The sequence below is a fragment of the Falco rusticolus genome, chromosome 13 (assembly GCF_015220075.1).
Source record: "Falco rusticolus isolate bFalRus1 chromosome 13, bFalRus1.pri, whole genome shotgun sequence".
NCBI lineage: Eukaryota > Metazoa > Chordata > Aves > Falconiformes > Falconidae > Falco > Falco rusticolus.
This window is the reverse complement of record NC_051199.1, coordinates 6,886,630-6,900,572: the sequence shown is the minus strand read 5'-3', so window position 1 is coordinate 6,900,572 and position 13,943 is coordinate 6,886,630. Positions and strand designations below refer to the sequence as shown.

Below are 13,943 nucleotides of genomic sequence, written 5' to 3'. Positions count from 1 at the left end.
AGTTCTTACTGATGCAGGTGTTAGTTTTATTTTTATTATGTTTACTGGTCTGAAGCCACAGATCCCACCAGAGTCCCTCTGAAATGCAATCATGTCAAATAACACCTTTAATTTAATTTAAACGATGGTTTGAGAGATGCAATCCCTGAGGACGGGCACATGCAGGGATCACTTCCACCTGTTCTGCTAAGCCTCTCCTTGGTCCCCCTGCTCACACACCAGCATCATTCACCTGCGGTTTTCTTGCCTCGGCTGCATGCACAAAAGCTTTTTAATTCAGCAAGTTGTTCCTCAGTCTTTTTTTGGGTAATGTGATAACAATTTCATATTTAAACTTAGAGCATTTACGTTTCTTTCCAGGCTTCCTTCATTTATGCATTTCCATCTGCACCCACAACTGTGCCATGCCTAAATACAAAGCAGTACAGCTTTGCTCCCAGCTTTTGCTGGTGTATTTTTGATATGTTTTTATGCACCCCCATACGAACATTTTATACTTCAACTGCACCTTTTTATTCCTATTTTGTACATTCTTGGTACTAACCCCTTCCTCCACCCAGCACCTTCTGTAAAGCACCCATGAAGAGAATAGTGGCCAGCAGGAGAGGCAGAATAAGTTCACATGAAAGTGTGTGAAAAAGGGGATACTGAAAGAGGAAAGACATGGAGATGTAGGGCAGGAATTCTTCCATTCAAAATAAAATAAAATACCCAAGGAAATTGAGGAGGAGAAAAAAAAATGCAATACAAGAAGTAACCTTGAAACCACATCTGCTCTTAAAATTCCCTATTCCTGTCCTGGAAAAAAAATAATAATCAAAAGCCTTTATAGTATTAAACCAACTAAGATCACATCATTTTGCAAACGAAGAAGTGGTATTTTTCATATATTTGATACACTAGATGAAAGGTGATAATACATCTGTGAAGCTAAAGATTGTCCCTCGGGAGCAAAGTTTCAGCAGATCTCTCTAATACTTTATTTAGCCTGGCCTGTTAATTCAACACTGTGTATTCGGTTTTGTAAACATATAAACAGGGAAGACTCGCTTCTAGCAATTCTTGGGGGTTTTTTTCCAAGACATCACTGTGCTGTAAAAATAAAACATCTGTTGAGCCATACATTTACGTAAGTGCTTCCAATGCCACCAAACAGAAAAATTCCTCGTTCTCCATTTTTTTTTTGTTAGGTGGAAAATGAGGAAAAGAAGCATTTTAAGTGAAGAACATGGTTAAATTTCAGATGAGGCATTGAGGAGCTATACAATTCACTTGCTAATGAAATAAATCATTCCATTAGTCCTGCCTGCACTGAAAAACTCTGCATGCGCCAGAAAAAATATGCTGCTGTCACAGCTGAAAAAAATCCTCCAGGAGAATAGGAAAGGCAGAGTTTGGGGGGAGGCACAGGGGAAAGTTTAAGCATGTGTTTCATTTCAGTTTTACGTGTCAACAAACACTGAGATTTAATAAAGGCAGAAGCTTTCGTTTCTGGCTGTGTCAGCCCTTTATTCCCCCCCTTTTCTGAGGTCTCGTGTTGTTTTTGGAGGGTGGCTCTGCACAGCAGCACAGCGCTTCCCCTCTGCCCTAATTAAAAAGCAGCAGTTTTTCTTTCACTCGCCACAGATGCTCCACCAGGCACCTGCAGAACCACAGAGTCACCACAGGCCACCGAGACCCAGGGCAAGAGGTGACCCACACCGTTGTGGCTTCCCATCTCCAGCTCCCACCATCCCAGCAGGACGCTCGCACAGCTCTGGCCATGCACCAGCCCATACCAGGGCACGGTCTGAAATGACGTGCATGTTTGGAGCTGTTGGAGCTCAGCAGACAGGATGACAAAGCCACTCCAGAGCATCTGAACCAGGTGACCGGTGCAGTTACGGACACGCCAGCAGCTACCGCTGCAGCAAGAAGCAGCGTGCCCAGCAGCACCCACAGCTCCGCCAGGCAGGGAGCCTCCAGCTGCTGCGGTGCTCCTGTCCAGGCACAAACCAACGTACCAGAGGAAGGCAGGGATTCAACAAACTGCCATGCTGCTCTAAGAGCTGGTGACTGCCAAAGGGATGCTCCTCCTGTCCCTTTGTCAACCTGTTCAAAGATCAGCATCCACAGAGGGACGACCTTCAGCTCGGACATGTGTATCACATCACCGCCCTTCGCTCCAGCACTGTCAGGAAAGCAGTTAACACCCAAACCCCCTATCTTCTCCTTCTGCAAAGCCACAAGCTCTACCCATCACCCTGGCCCAGCAGTAACAGTCCCTGACCTTGTTGGCCAAGGGAAAAAGGAGCTACCTCAGAGTCCTTTGCAGCTGCGTGAAGATGGAAGGACAATTTAACTTTTAGGACAGGGGGGAAAAATAATTATCAAGGCACGGTGAAGAATGCCATATACATGTTTCTTGCTTGGTAGGTTCCTTGCCCAGAGGGATGGTGTGTTTACAGACTCTGGAACAGGACCAAGCTCTCCGCTGGTGGGACTGGCACCTCTCCATTACAAAACCTCACTTCCCAGCCCACAGGCAGACAGCTGCTGAATATTCCTTGTTAATAGTAATGGACAGGGAAGAGACCCCATCTGCACGGGGTGCTAGCGTGCCCCGGGGGAGCGCTGGGCTCTGGCAGCACACTCCTGCTCGGACGTGGTCCACCAGCCACCCAAGAGCTTTCAGGGAGCAGTTCAACCCAGAAGCCAGTTTGTGATGGGCATGTGCCTGTGGCGGCCCTGCTCAGTAACGTATTTGGAGACCGCTGCTGGTAACAAGCCTTGGCACTTTTAAATATTGCCAGTTTCATGTTCAAATTGAAGAAATTATAGAAAGCGTATCATACCATGCATGAACAGCACCAATTCCCAAAAGCACTGCTTCCGCTCCCATACCCACACCCCCCAGAGTCATGAAATTACAAATGAGATTTTCATTATCAGTCAGCTTTACCATAGCCATTCCCACACTGAAGCCAACAGCAAAAATTCCACTGCCCCAGCTTTAAAGACTAGGATGCAATCACTCATTTAAGACAACTTACTTTACATGGAACATTACACATTCAAATCCAACAATCCACTTCTTTGTTCCCCCCAATCATGTGTTTCTCTATGACATTTATCTTTCAGAATGAGAGGGGAGTGCTTCTTTATTTTAAATTAGCAGCATGTGGCAGGTCAACACCTAATGCCTCTGCAAATATCACTGTGCGCCAAGACACGTAATTGGTATTCCGTGGCCCCAGGACAATAAATACACTTTGTGCCAGCTGCAGCTACGCTACCCTTCAGGATAATATTTCTCTGACACCAGCCTTCTGCAGGTGGGTGCGATGTCCTTCCGTCTCCTCAAGGGCAAGGCAGTAACTCTTCACAGCTTGCTCAGAAAAGGATTTAATGCAACTTAACCTAGGACATTGAAATAAACCTGCAGAACTGTGCATCCACCATCACTAGCTTTCTGTCCAGCAGCACTACAGAGGTTTGGTTTTCCTCTTCACACCCAGAGCTCATCCCTGTTGAGGATGGCAGGGCTGGCACTCAACAGCAGCACTCCACCGTGCCAACTTCACTGGAGAGCAAAAGTAAAACAGGAATTCTGGCCACTGACTTCAGAAAGCACTATTCAAACCCCTCTATGTTAAGCAAAACACTTCTTGCATTGCATTTAAAATAAACTGGTTTTCACTAAGAAAGCCATACATTCTAACAGAAGAGAAACATACAGATGTCAAGAGTGTTCATCAAAAAGTATCAAGAACTGAGGAAAAAAGGCACATCCCAATGGCAATAAAGAAAATATCTGAAAGGACACCCATTAGAGCCCATCAACGCAAATGACTTCCAGGGAAATCATAAGAAAAATTACTTAACAAGCACTTCAATTACTTACCTGGCAAAAATCAAAACAGTTCCTTTCTATGTGAGGAACTTGAGGCACAGAAGACAAATGGAAACATCAAAAATGCAGTTAACCGCTTTGTTTCTGATAGAAAATGAGGTTGAAAAAAACCACATTACAACAATCAGATGTTTTTCCACTAACTAAAAATGCTTGCTTTCGCTCTCCATAGCCATTGTGCTGGGTAAGCTAAATTGATAACACTTCTGCCAAGCACCATCTGTTCCACCGGTTAAACCAAGACTGAAATGGCCAGAAGAAAGCCAGGCACAATGCAGCCCCCGTTGTTGATGAAGCCCCGGCTCAAGTTCAGTGTCAGGCTGCGGCGCAGCCGAGGTAGCAGATACGCAGCCATCCGTATACCCCCAGTCCCGAACATCGCTCCTTGTTGAGGCAGCAGCCAGGTTCTCGGAAGTTAAAAGTATTTGCAGGAGCAGATGTCAAACATACGTTTTGCCAAGGCACGTCAATGAGCCACGTCCTCGCGCAGGGAGCTCGTGGCAGGGCTGGACTTCAGACATTCGTAACAGCAAGTGCTGCTGCTCTGTTTTTTAAACACAAGTCCCTTTTATTCATCTGGTAACACTATCCCCTTGTAGCATCATTTCAAATGTGTCTGCCATCCATAAGCCCACAAGAACACCACCAGGGGAGTGACCTTGCCTGAATAAAATTAAATTTTCTAAGTCAAAGGCAACATGAATGTATAGCACAAATCCGGGCGCCTAGATATATTTAAAAGACATTTAAAGAGCTTAAGACACTCCTCCCCCCTCAAAGTTTCACGTATCTATTTATAAAAATGGAAAACATTAATGAAACTTTCCTGATGAAGCCTTTAGAGCCTCCTTGCTATTTTCTTCCTTCAGCATCCCCCCCCCCCCCCCCCCCCCCCGATTCTTCTGAACGAAAACCACGTTTAATGGTACCTCCTACTCAAACCCAAGAGTATGCCCTCTGCTTAAGGATCCAGCACGGAGAACGCTTTGCAGGAGCACCAGGAGCCTCTCAAGACGGCGTGCGATGCCCACTCCCCGGGGGGATGGAGGACCTGGCCCAGTCTAGTGCCAGCTCCAGCTCCAAGTTCCCCAAGACAGCGTGCTATGTAGCTGGCAGCTCTGTGGCGCCAGGAACAACCTGCCCAAAAGAATTCCTTTTTTCTTCCCCGCTTACACACCCTGACAGCACCCCGGTGATGGATCAATGTGGCTATGGGAATGATATTGAGTGATCTGAGGCACAACAAGTCTACGCAGTTGCTGGAAGGAGGAAGGCACCATGCCTGTGAAACTGAAACATGTTTAAATTTTACTTGGCTTCAGAGAGGCCAAAAAGGCAACAAAGGTCATTTTAGTGTCTCTCCACTCTATGTATCTCCTACTCTGCACGTTTTTAGCCTGCCTGTCCCTCTTGCAGAGAGCCAGGTGTAGAGCCTGGGAAGCACCACCCAGCTCCTGTCCCTAAACACATCACTGGCTTCCTACGGTCGGCACTTTGGAAATAAGTCCGGTGGCAGCTGGCAACTGGATGGATCTGGACCACACACCTGCCCTCGGGTACTTAAGGCCACAAAAACTTCACACACACACAAGTCTGTGCCTCCACTACAAAGAATGCCAGCCCATCCTGCCAACCCCTGGCACTGCCTTACTGGCACAAGCAGACGGGAATAACTCAGTCACTACTCGCAGCAGCAACAGTTCCTGAAATCCACAGGACATCGCTTTCCCAGAGTGTCACCAACGCTGGCCCATCTTCCCTGGGTGTGCATAGCACAGGGGGGAAACACAGCCAGCCGCCCCCCGTGCGCAACCCTGAAGGCGCTGCGGGCACAGCCGTGCTGACAGCGCATGCTGGGCGTGCAAGCCTCGCACGGCGCACGACGGCAGACCAGCTGGGCGTGCAAGCCTCGCACACTGCACGACGGCAGACCAGCTGGGCGTGCAAGCCTCGCACGCTGGCAGGCTGGCTGGGTGTGCAGGGCTCGCTGCAGAGGGCACAACCAGGTGCACAAAACAAAACGGGGTAGCAGAGAAAGCAGAGGGGGGATGGGGGAAAAGAGACAACCTATGAATCTCAGCACAAATGTGTTTTTCATCAAAGCCAGGTAGCAACTTACAGCACGGAGGAAGAGATCTAGACAGATAATTCCAACAAAAACATAAGTTACTTCCTAAAGCAGTAAAGGAGGCCCCAGACATTTTTGTGTCTCCTCCATTCCGCACTGGCTCTCATACTGCTTTTAGCAAAATACGCTTCAGCAGCCTTAGAGAGCTCTTGTTTGACCTCAAAAAGCTCTCCAGCCTCCTAGAGCAACGAAAGATCCCTACCTCCACCCAGGACCAGCCAGCACTTCACTGGAAGAATGGATGAAATGTTGGGAGAGATATGGGAGGAGGATGTTACTGGCTCGACTCCTGCCCACGAGCACACAGCCCTCTCCCCATCCACCCAGGGCCACCTAGCCACAAAGAGCCCAGACTTCTTCTTTCACGAAGGAAACTCCCTACAAACACAGAACTTGGGCCTCTTCCGAAGCCATCCATGCTAGGCATGACATACACCCTTCTTAACCACCAATAATTTTTATTACCTGCTACAACGCTCCACTCCTCGCCCCCACCCTGTTTTCTAAACGTATCTGCTAAAAATGGAGCCAGCTCCTAGCCCATAAGAGCTGGAGGGCCCTGAGCTGAGCACACATACAACAGCATTGATTTGCAGAGTTCATGCCCCAAGAAGACCCCAAATTTATCTGTACTGCAGTTTTTCTTTTTATAACATCACCGATCGGTTCTGTTCAAATATTGGAGCTCTTCCAGCATTTCGCTGTATCGGTCAGCTCTGCCCTCAGGTCAGCCATTTTGCAGCAGTGCCAACCCCAACTTCATCTTCTCCACTAAGTAAATCCTAAACCGAAGCTCAAAAAAAGCGCCTGTGAAAAAGCAGGAGGGTGGGAGGAGGTGCTCCTTATGGCTTCTGTTGGTGTCCTGCTTCTGGGAAATGTAGTAACCCAAGGAACTGCTGCAAGCACTAGATGTTAGACCACTCTTGGCTTGGAAAGCTTCTTTTGGTTGGGTTTCACAGGACTCCAGCCCTCTCCGATCAGAAACTGTTTCCCAGTATGGATGGAAACACAGTCCATGCAGGGGCAACAAGCAGGTCAGCTTTGGTGGTGCAACCCTGACTCAAGGGACATCACTGAAGCAGGTGCCCTCAACCAGACCCAAGGGACATCACTGAAGCAGATGCCCTCAACCAGACCCAAGGGACATCACTGAAGCAGATGCCCTCAACCAGACCCAAGGGACATCACTGAAGCAGATGCCCTCAACTTCCACGTTAACCAAATCTACACTGCACCGCTCTCACTCAGGAAGCCTAATCCAAAAATCCACCCAATTCTTTCAAGCAACATCCCAACAGCCCAGACGCAGGCGGCCAGAGTGCCTCTCCCAGCCCCACAGAAGGAAACCTGCCGCAGCATCAAACACTCGATGCTTGGTTGCAACAAACCTTCACAAACCAGGCAGAAGGGGCAGAACATCACAGAACTCGTCTCCGAGATGAGGCTGTGCAGCCAACGCTACTCACAGTCACCTCCTCTTACGATAACATGCCTTGATAGACTGCATGGGTGAGTACAAGGGCCAAAACCATGCACATCCCAGCAGCAGACATGCTCCTGTGCCGACAAGGAGCCTGGTAAAATCCAGCCGAGATGTTCCACTTGCCAGGGTGCGCAGGATGGGGACATACACCGTGCCTAACCGCTCTAGATTGGGGTGTCTCCACACAGCAGTGGTCTCACACGCCGTGACATCCTGCACGGTGCTCAAGACCGCAAGGGCGGTCACAGGTCTAGTCACGTCTCTAGTACAAGGCCACCACTTCTTGCTGCTCAACATCTGACCCAAGCTCAAAGTGGAAATGCTAACCCTAACCCTAGGTGACTAAACTAAAAAGGTGACTGAACTTTAAACAAAGCTGACTTTTGATCCGGCTCAGATCAAGCTTTATGTTCAAAGTTACTCATTCATTTTATTTAAACAAATCTGCCTACTTCTACTCCAGTGTGCTTTTAAGGGACAAGTTTTTAAGTTTCATATTTGGGAATGCCACCGTAGATCCTAGGTGACCCCTCATCTCCTCCTCCCCCCCTCTTCTTGCCAAAGGGACCCTCACCAGCGGGGTACCTCACGCTGCTTTCCGCAATCTCCCCCTCCGGCTTCTGAGGATGGGAGCTCGGCTGTTCCCACACCGTGCTTTGAGCTTGCATTGGCATCTGCAGCTACGTGGTCCTGGCCATCTCCCAACATGGGTTTTTTCCATCCTTGGGCCATCACACCAGTAGCCCCTGAGGCTGAAGTGGCAGCGAATCCCCCAGCCCTGGGTATGCCGGTTAGAGCATCTCCTCTCACATACGAGGAGACACAACACGCCAATACAAAGCAAAGGAAAATGACGGAGAAGCCTAGCAAAGCCCCCTCACACTATTCTGGGATTATTAATTTGTATTTCAGTGGTCTTTTTGTTTGTTTTTTAATTTTCAAGAATCAGGCCAGTTTAGCTAAGGTTATTCTACTTCCACTGAAATGCATACCTCTCTCTAGGATATATAACAAGTACGTATATTTACATACTTACATACCTATCCCCACCTATTTTTGCACTAGGAAATAATGCATTCATGACGCAGTAAAAATTGATATTGCTGAAATAAAAGCTTTTGTGTAAGCTGTCTAACTTGGATATGGGCCAGAGTTGTATGTCACCAAGGGAAATTCCTCTTACAAGTTATCTTCTCTGAACATTTCTTCCTCCTTCGGAAGTATTAAAGATAGAAACCACCAGTTAAAACAAAACAAATGCATCAGTCTGATGAGTATTTTCTGAAGTCTGCCAGGAACAACAATTTTCAATTTCTTTCCCCCCGAAGTACAGGGCTAAAAATTGTAAGCCTGCCCCAGTTATTAGGTTCCTCTCGCTCTGGGCTGCTTATAAAGCCTTATCTTGTCTGGATCTGCGTTGAGACTTTACCTGTAGCAATCTCAAACAGGACGGAGCAGCAGCACTTCAGAAACGAGCACACTTGCAGCCAACTTCCCCTGCCCTTCTGGGGAGGTCTTTAAAAGCTGACCGAACATCACAGCTCGATCAGAGATCTCGGCAGATTACAGCCCCAAGAGGTGAAAAACGATTCGTGTGAGGGCAGGGAAGCGGAGCGGAAATTTCCCACGCGCCTGCCTAGAGGCCCTGGCTCCCCTGAACCCTCCGACTCCGCCGGGGCACGGTGCTGCCTGGGGAGATAAAACCACCGGGCCCTGCACTGCCAGATCAAACGCTCGCACAGCAGCGCTGGCGGTTAGTGCTTAGCAAAACCGCTCCTCTGGCTGCAGCCGTGCTTAGCAGAGCTGTTTTAAGAGACCAAGGATGCCAAGCACTGTGCGGAGGCAGGGAGGAGGGCTGGAGATGGACATATGCGCTACCCGTGAGGAACTGGGTGCCTTCCTACTGTGCCTGCATCTCCAGGACTCTCCTCTTCCTCCTGGGAAATCCTCCCCAAGGCCCCTCACACCCCTTCCAGCACCGGCACCACACGAGGGGCTGCCTTAGCTTCCGTGGCCCTTCCCCACAGCACAGCCGAGGCAGCTGCCCTCCTGCCTTGATGAGATCCACATCCCCACCCCAGCCCTCCTCCCACCCTCCACAAACCTTCCCGGCTGGAAATCATTATCTGCCTTTTTGGTCAGCTTTTTCCCCATCCCTCCCAGACTCCATACATGCAGTGCCTGTTCCAGGCTCACGTCCTCTGCTCACCAGGACGTTTCAGAGTTGATGCATGAGTCCCACAGGATGCTTCAAGTGCAAAGCAATGTCCGAGACGGGTGTCTTCTGCCATAGTGTACTGCAGCAGGGACCTCGTGCATGTAAGATGGTAGAAGCCTCAGTATACAGAAAGAGGCTGACAGCGGAGCAGCCAGAGCCACACACACCAACAACCACACCGTGCAATCCCGACAAAGCTGCCCCAAACTGACAAAGTGCTGACAGAGTCTCCTCTAAAGCACATGCAAAACTGCAGCGAAAACAAGCACATGGGCTGGCACCCCACTTCAGCATCGAGTGCACGGAACTAATTACACTGTTAATCTTACACAATATAATTATATATGCATCATGTTATTATCATTAAAGGGAACTGTATTTTAGTATGTGATCCAAGGTTTAGCGGGCATGCTCCACTGGTCTGGACAAGCACCTTAGAGAACGATTGCTAAACCTGGATGCAACACACCGAAGCACAGCCCTGTCCTTCTCACCCTCTGCCTTTGACATCTAGCCCTAAAGCGTCACCAGCCCCTCTCCCCAACGCGCAGGCTCTGCCCCGACACACGCCGGCAGGGGTCACAGGCTCCCACACAGCTACACCGAGCCCTGGGGGGGGTGAAGGGGGGGTGGCGGGTGCCTATTTTTGGTTTTACTTCCCTATTTCAGATGCACCCAAAGGAGGAAAAAGAAAAGGCCCTTTACCATTTCAGCTACTAACACATTAAACAGCGCAACTGCTGACCAGAGGGTTGGGCAGGCCAAGACACAGGTATTATGAACCAAATGCATCACTTTGCTTGTTTTCAAACGTTCAACTCCCCCAGCAGGCTCTGCATATTACGAGCCAGGCCTAACCAGGCTGCCTCGTCTGAAATGGTGTTTAGTAACAGGGGACTGGGTTCGGCTGTTCAACAGAACACACCTGAGTGTTTCAGGAGGGGCTAAAGATGTCCTGGTCCATATGGAAGGAACTCTTCAGTTCAGTGCTCCCAAAGCACGGTAAGAGAAGGATTATCTCTGCACTAAAAGGGTATCTGTGCTTGAGAGGTTGGCCTGGCCTTGGCCTTTGGCTGGCCCAAAGACCGACACCAAACCGAGGGACCGCCAGAACAGCAGCGGGCACCGCTGCCCATCTGCACCGTGCACAGGCACCAGGGCTGCCCGCACGTCCACGTGTCCGAGCGTCGGCGGCTCCCGTGTCTGCACAAGATCCTGCTATCTCACCAGCCCATCTGGGGGCACACCCCAGGACGTGTCTTTGTCTGGCCAGCAAAGCATTTCCACAGAGGAACAAGGAAGAAAAACAAAACTAAAAAAGCCTCCTGCTTGCCAAGCAGGGGGAAAAAAAAACAGAAAGACATTTTACAGGGCAGAGCTCCACGGCTAACTCGCTTTTATGATCCTCTGTTCTATACCCAAATCCCACCCAGCCAGAACTTGAGCTGTTTGAAGCTTAATTTCCTTCTTTCCCCATCAAAAGAGCAGCTGCCAAAGATGCCCAAGGCAACGTGCCACACTCTCTCTTTCCCACTCACCTACCTCCAGCAGTGCGCTGCCACTCCTGCCAGTGCTCCCCAGGCCCCGTATCGCTCCGTTCTGACATCCACGCAAGTTTTGGCGGCTCTCTGCCCTCTTTGGGGATGGAAATCCAGCAGCCTCCTGGGTAGGCAGGCTGCTGGAGCTCCACCACCTTAGCCCAAGCGTTTCAGTTTGCAATGCTAAAGGTAATACAACACTGGGAGGGAGAAGCGTTCCCTGGCCAGAAAGGAAGAAAGGGTGGCACATTTTCCATATTAAAGATTCAGGTTTTAAGCAGAGGAAGAGGAGATGAGCATGCTTCCAGCAGAGGAGCAAGTGAGGAACGACATCTAGCACTCTTGATGCCAGCAAGCTGAGGATTCAAAGAAACAGCTATACAACAAGGTCGTCCCAAAACTTTTTCACACGTGAAAACAGGTGTAAACCCAAAACCTTTATTTGCAGTCACCTCTAAAAATGCCCCCTACCGAGTTAGCTTTCCCATGCACAAGAGAAAAGGTGGGGGTCCCAGCATCACCACCTTCCCCAGTCACTGCAATGGCTCAGGCTGCCCAGGAGTCTTGCCTTGCACGATGAAAACCTTATGGTGTATGCTATTTGTATGCCAATCAGTAGCAGCATTCACGCAACTATTGGACTGATAAGGTCCAAAGCTGAAGCGCAGAGCTCTGTGAATATTCAATACATGATATGGGTCTTTTGGACTAGCTCATCCTCCCAGGAGGCAGGAGCCGAAGGCTTGCAGTGCTGCAATAAGGAGCAAGATGCTGGTGGGGAAGAGTGACAGAAAAGAAAAGTAGTGGTACCAACAATAAAAGCACTTCAGGCACGTTCCAAGGTCAGCTGTGAAAGCAGTCAGCTAACTAAGCTAGCACCACCAGCAATATCCCCAGAGGATTTCTGTGGAAAGCTCTAACCGAAGTGAGCCCCAGCACACACCTTATATTAATTTTATGTAAGTCAGAATAATCACTGGATCTTTGACATGTCTCTCTGGAGCACAACCGATACACATCAACACCTACAAGGGCTCCCACAAGAAGCAGAATAAATGTTTTCCTTTTCTTTAAAGGAGAAATATAGGATAGTTGCAAGGGGAATGACAGAGAACCCTTCCTGTTTTCTTCACCATCCTCCCAACTCTGCATGGAACATGAGACAGCCCCAGTGCAAAACCAGCAGCACCTCTGAATGCATGTGGCCTCGTCACGCTGACAGCAGCCACGCTCTTGCCGCAGGCATGTGAAAGGGAAAAGAGGGACAGTGAAAAGAAAGGAAGAGCCATGGTCGTCACCTTCATCTCCAGGTTCCTTCGCTGTCCACAGCAGTTCCTGTCAAACCCTTCAAGGCAGAAGTAGATTGCCAGGTAAGAGCTGTAGGAGATGCCACCACAGGGAGCACGTTCGTGCTCTGCATCTTCATGCTCCCATCTCCCTTTTAATTGTGTTCTCTAACCTAGGAAAGAAAGTAAGGAGATGTTAGACAGCCACATCAGACTGATCAGAAACCACCAGACCGGGGACTACAGCCCCCAGCCAGGACCCCACTGCAAGTCAGCAGTGACACGGAAACACTCCGCACTTGCAAATGCTGCTGCGCCCACAGCACAGGCAAGGGTGACTTTGGTGAGACCAGCAACTGAGCTGTCAACACCTTTAAACATAAGTTGTGCTTGAGCAAAACAGCGCACAGAGCCCGATTTTTAAGGCAAAATCTGCTTGTGAAGACCTCCTGGCTGCAGAAATCCCCAGAGTCTAACACCAGGAGCCAGGATCAGGGAGAGCTGGTAATATGGAGATCAGGGCAGAAGAATTCACCCTCAGCACTGGAGTTCTGGATCCCTAAGGAGATCTCAGCAACACAGCCTGTACAAATGTATGCGCAAAGCCCCTCTTGCAGATCCCTCTGCCACTGAACCATTAATAGCAAACCCCACCACCCACACTGATGCATGAGAGCAGTGATGCACTGCACTTATGTGATGACCCCTCCTGGAAACACAAAAGAGCCTTTGTAGAGTTTATTTTCCTAACCTCTCCCCACCTTCTAAAAGAAACTCAGTGTAGCTACAGCACGTGTCCTAAAATCCTCTTTAATAAGATACTAATCACAAGACTGTTCAGCAAGTGAGAGCACACGGTCTGCTCAAAAAACACCGCCTCCCATAATTATCCTGTCCTGGGCAAGTTTCCAGTGTATGTGCATGGCCTGGCATATGTTTCACCCCTGAGTCCAGCAGCTCAGCTTTTTGCACCCGGCAGGGAATCCAAGTGCTCACAGCTTAAGGAGAAGTCCTAATATGCCAATATCCCAAATTACTGCCAGCTTGAACCATCCGAGGACCTACTGCAACATACCGCAGCAGCCGAGGGAAAGCAGTGGGAAAAAGCCAAGCCTGGGCTCTGCAAAGTTTGTGTAATGAGGAAGGTGGGGGGCGGTGAGGGGAAGAGGTAAAAAGCAAGAGAGGAAGATGGAAAGAAAGAGGGGTGCTGCTCGGTGCAGAGACACACTGGCATGCAATGCCTTACCACAAGCGCTGAGGTCCCACCAGCACTGGCTGGTGCAGGTTCTTGCTGGGTGAGAAATAATGAAACTAGAACGACACTTGAGGGTAAGGTCAAAGGGAAGGAAAACAGCCAGAGCTGGCTGCTCGACTGAGAAATAACGTTCTCCGCTTCTC

The 13,943-nt window shown here is 49.3% G+C and overlaps 1 protein-coding gene across 6 annotated transcripts in view; it reads right to left on the bottom strand.

Moving 5' to 3' along the window:
• Window positions 1-13,943, bottom strand: part of ST6GAL1 (ST6 beta-galactoside alpha-2,6-sialyltransferase 1) — a 47,324-nt gene that overhangs the window by 20,012 nt on the left and 13,369 nt on the right. For 3 of the 6 annotated variants that reach the window (XM_037406664.1, XM_037406666.1, XM_037406665.1), the window contains exon 2: window positions 12,558-12,718. The gene's annotated coding sequence lies outside the window, so the exon portion shown is untranslated. Of the gene's footprint in view, window positions 1-6,485; window positions 6,510-7,502; window positions 7,735-9,712; window positions 9,814-12,557; window positions 12,719-13,943 lie in introns of those variants that run through there. The other 3 variants (XM_037406669.1, XM_037406674.1, XM_037406675.1) reach the window with 3 other exon arrangements.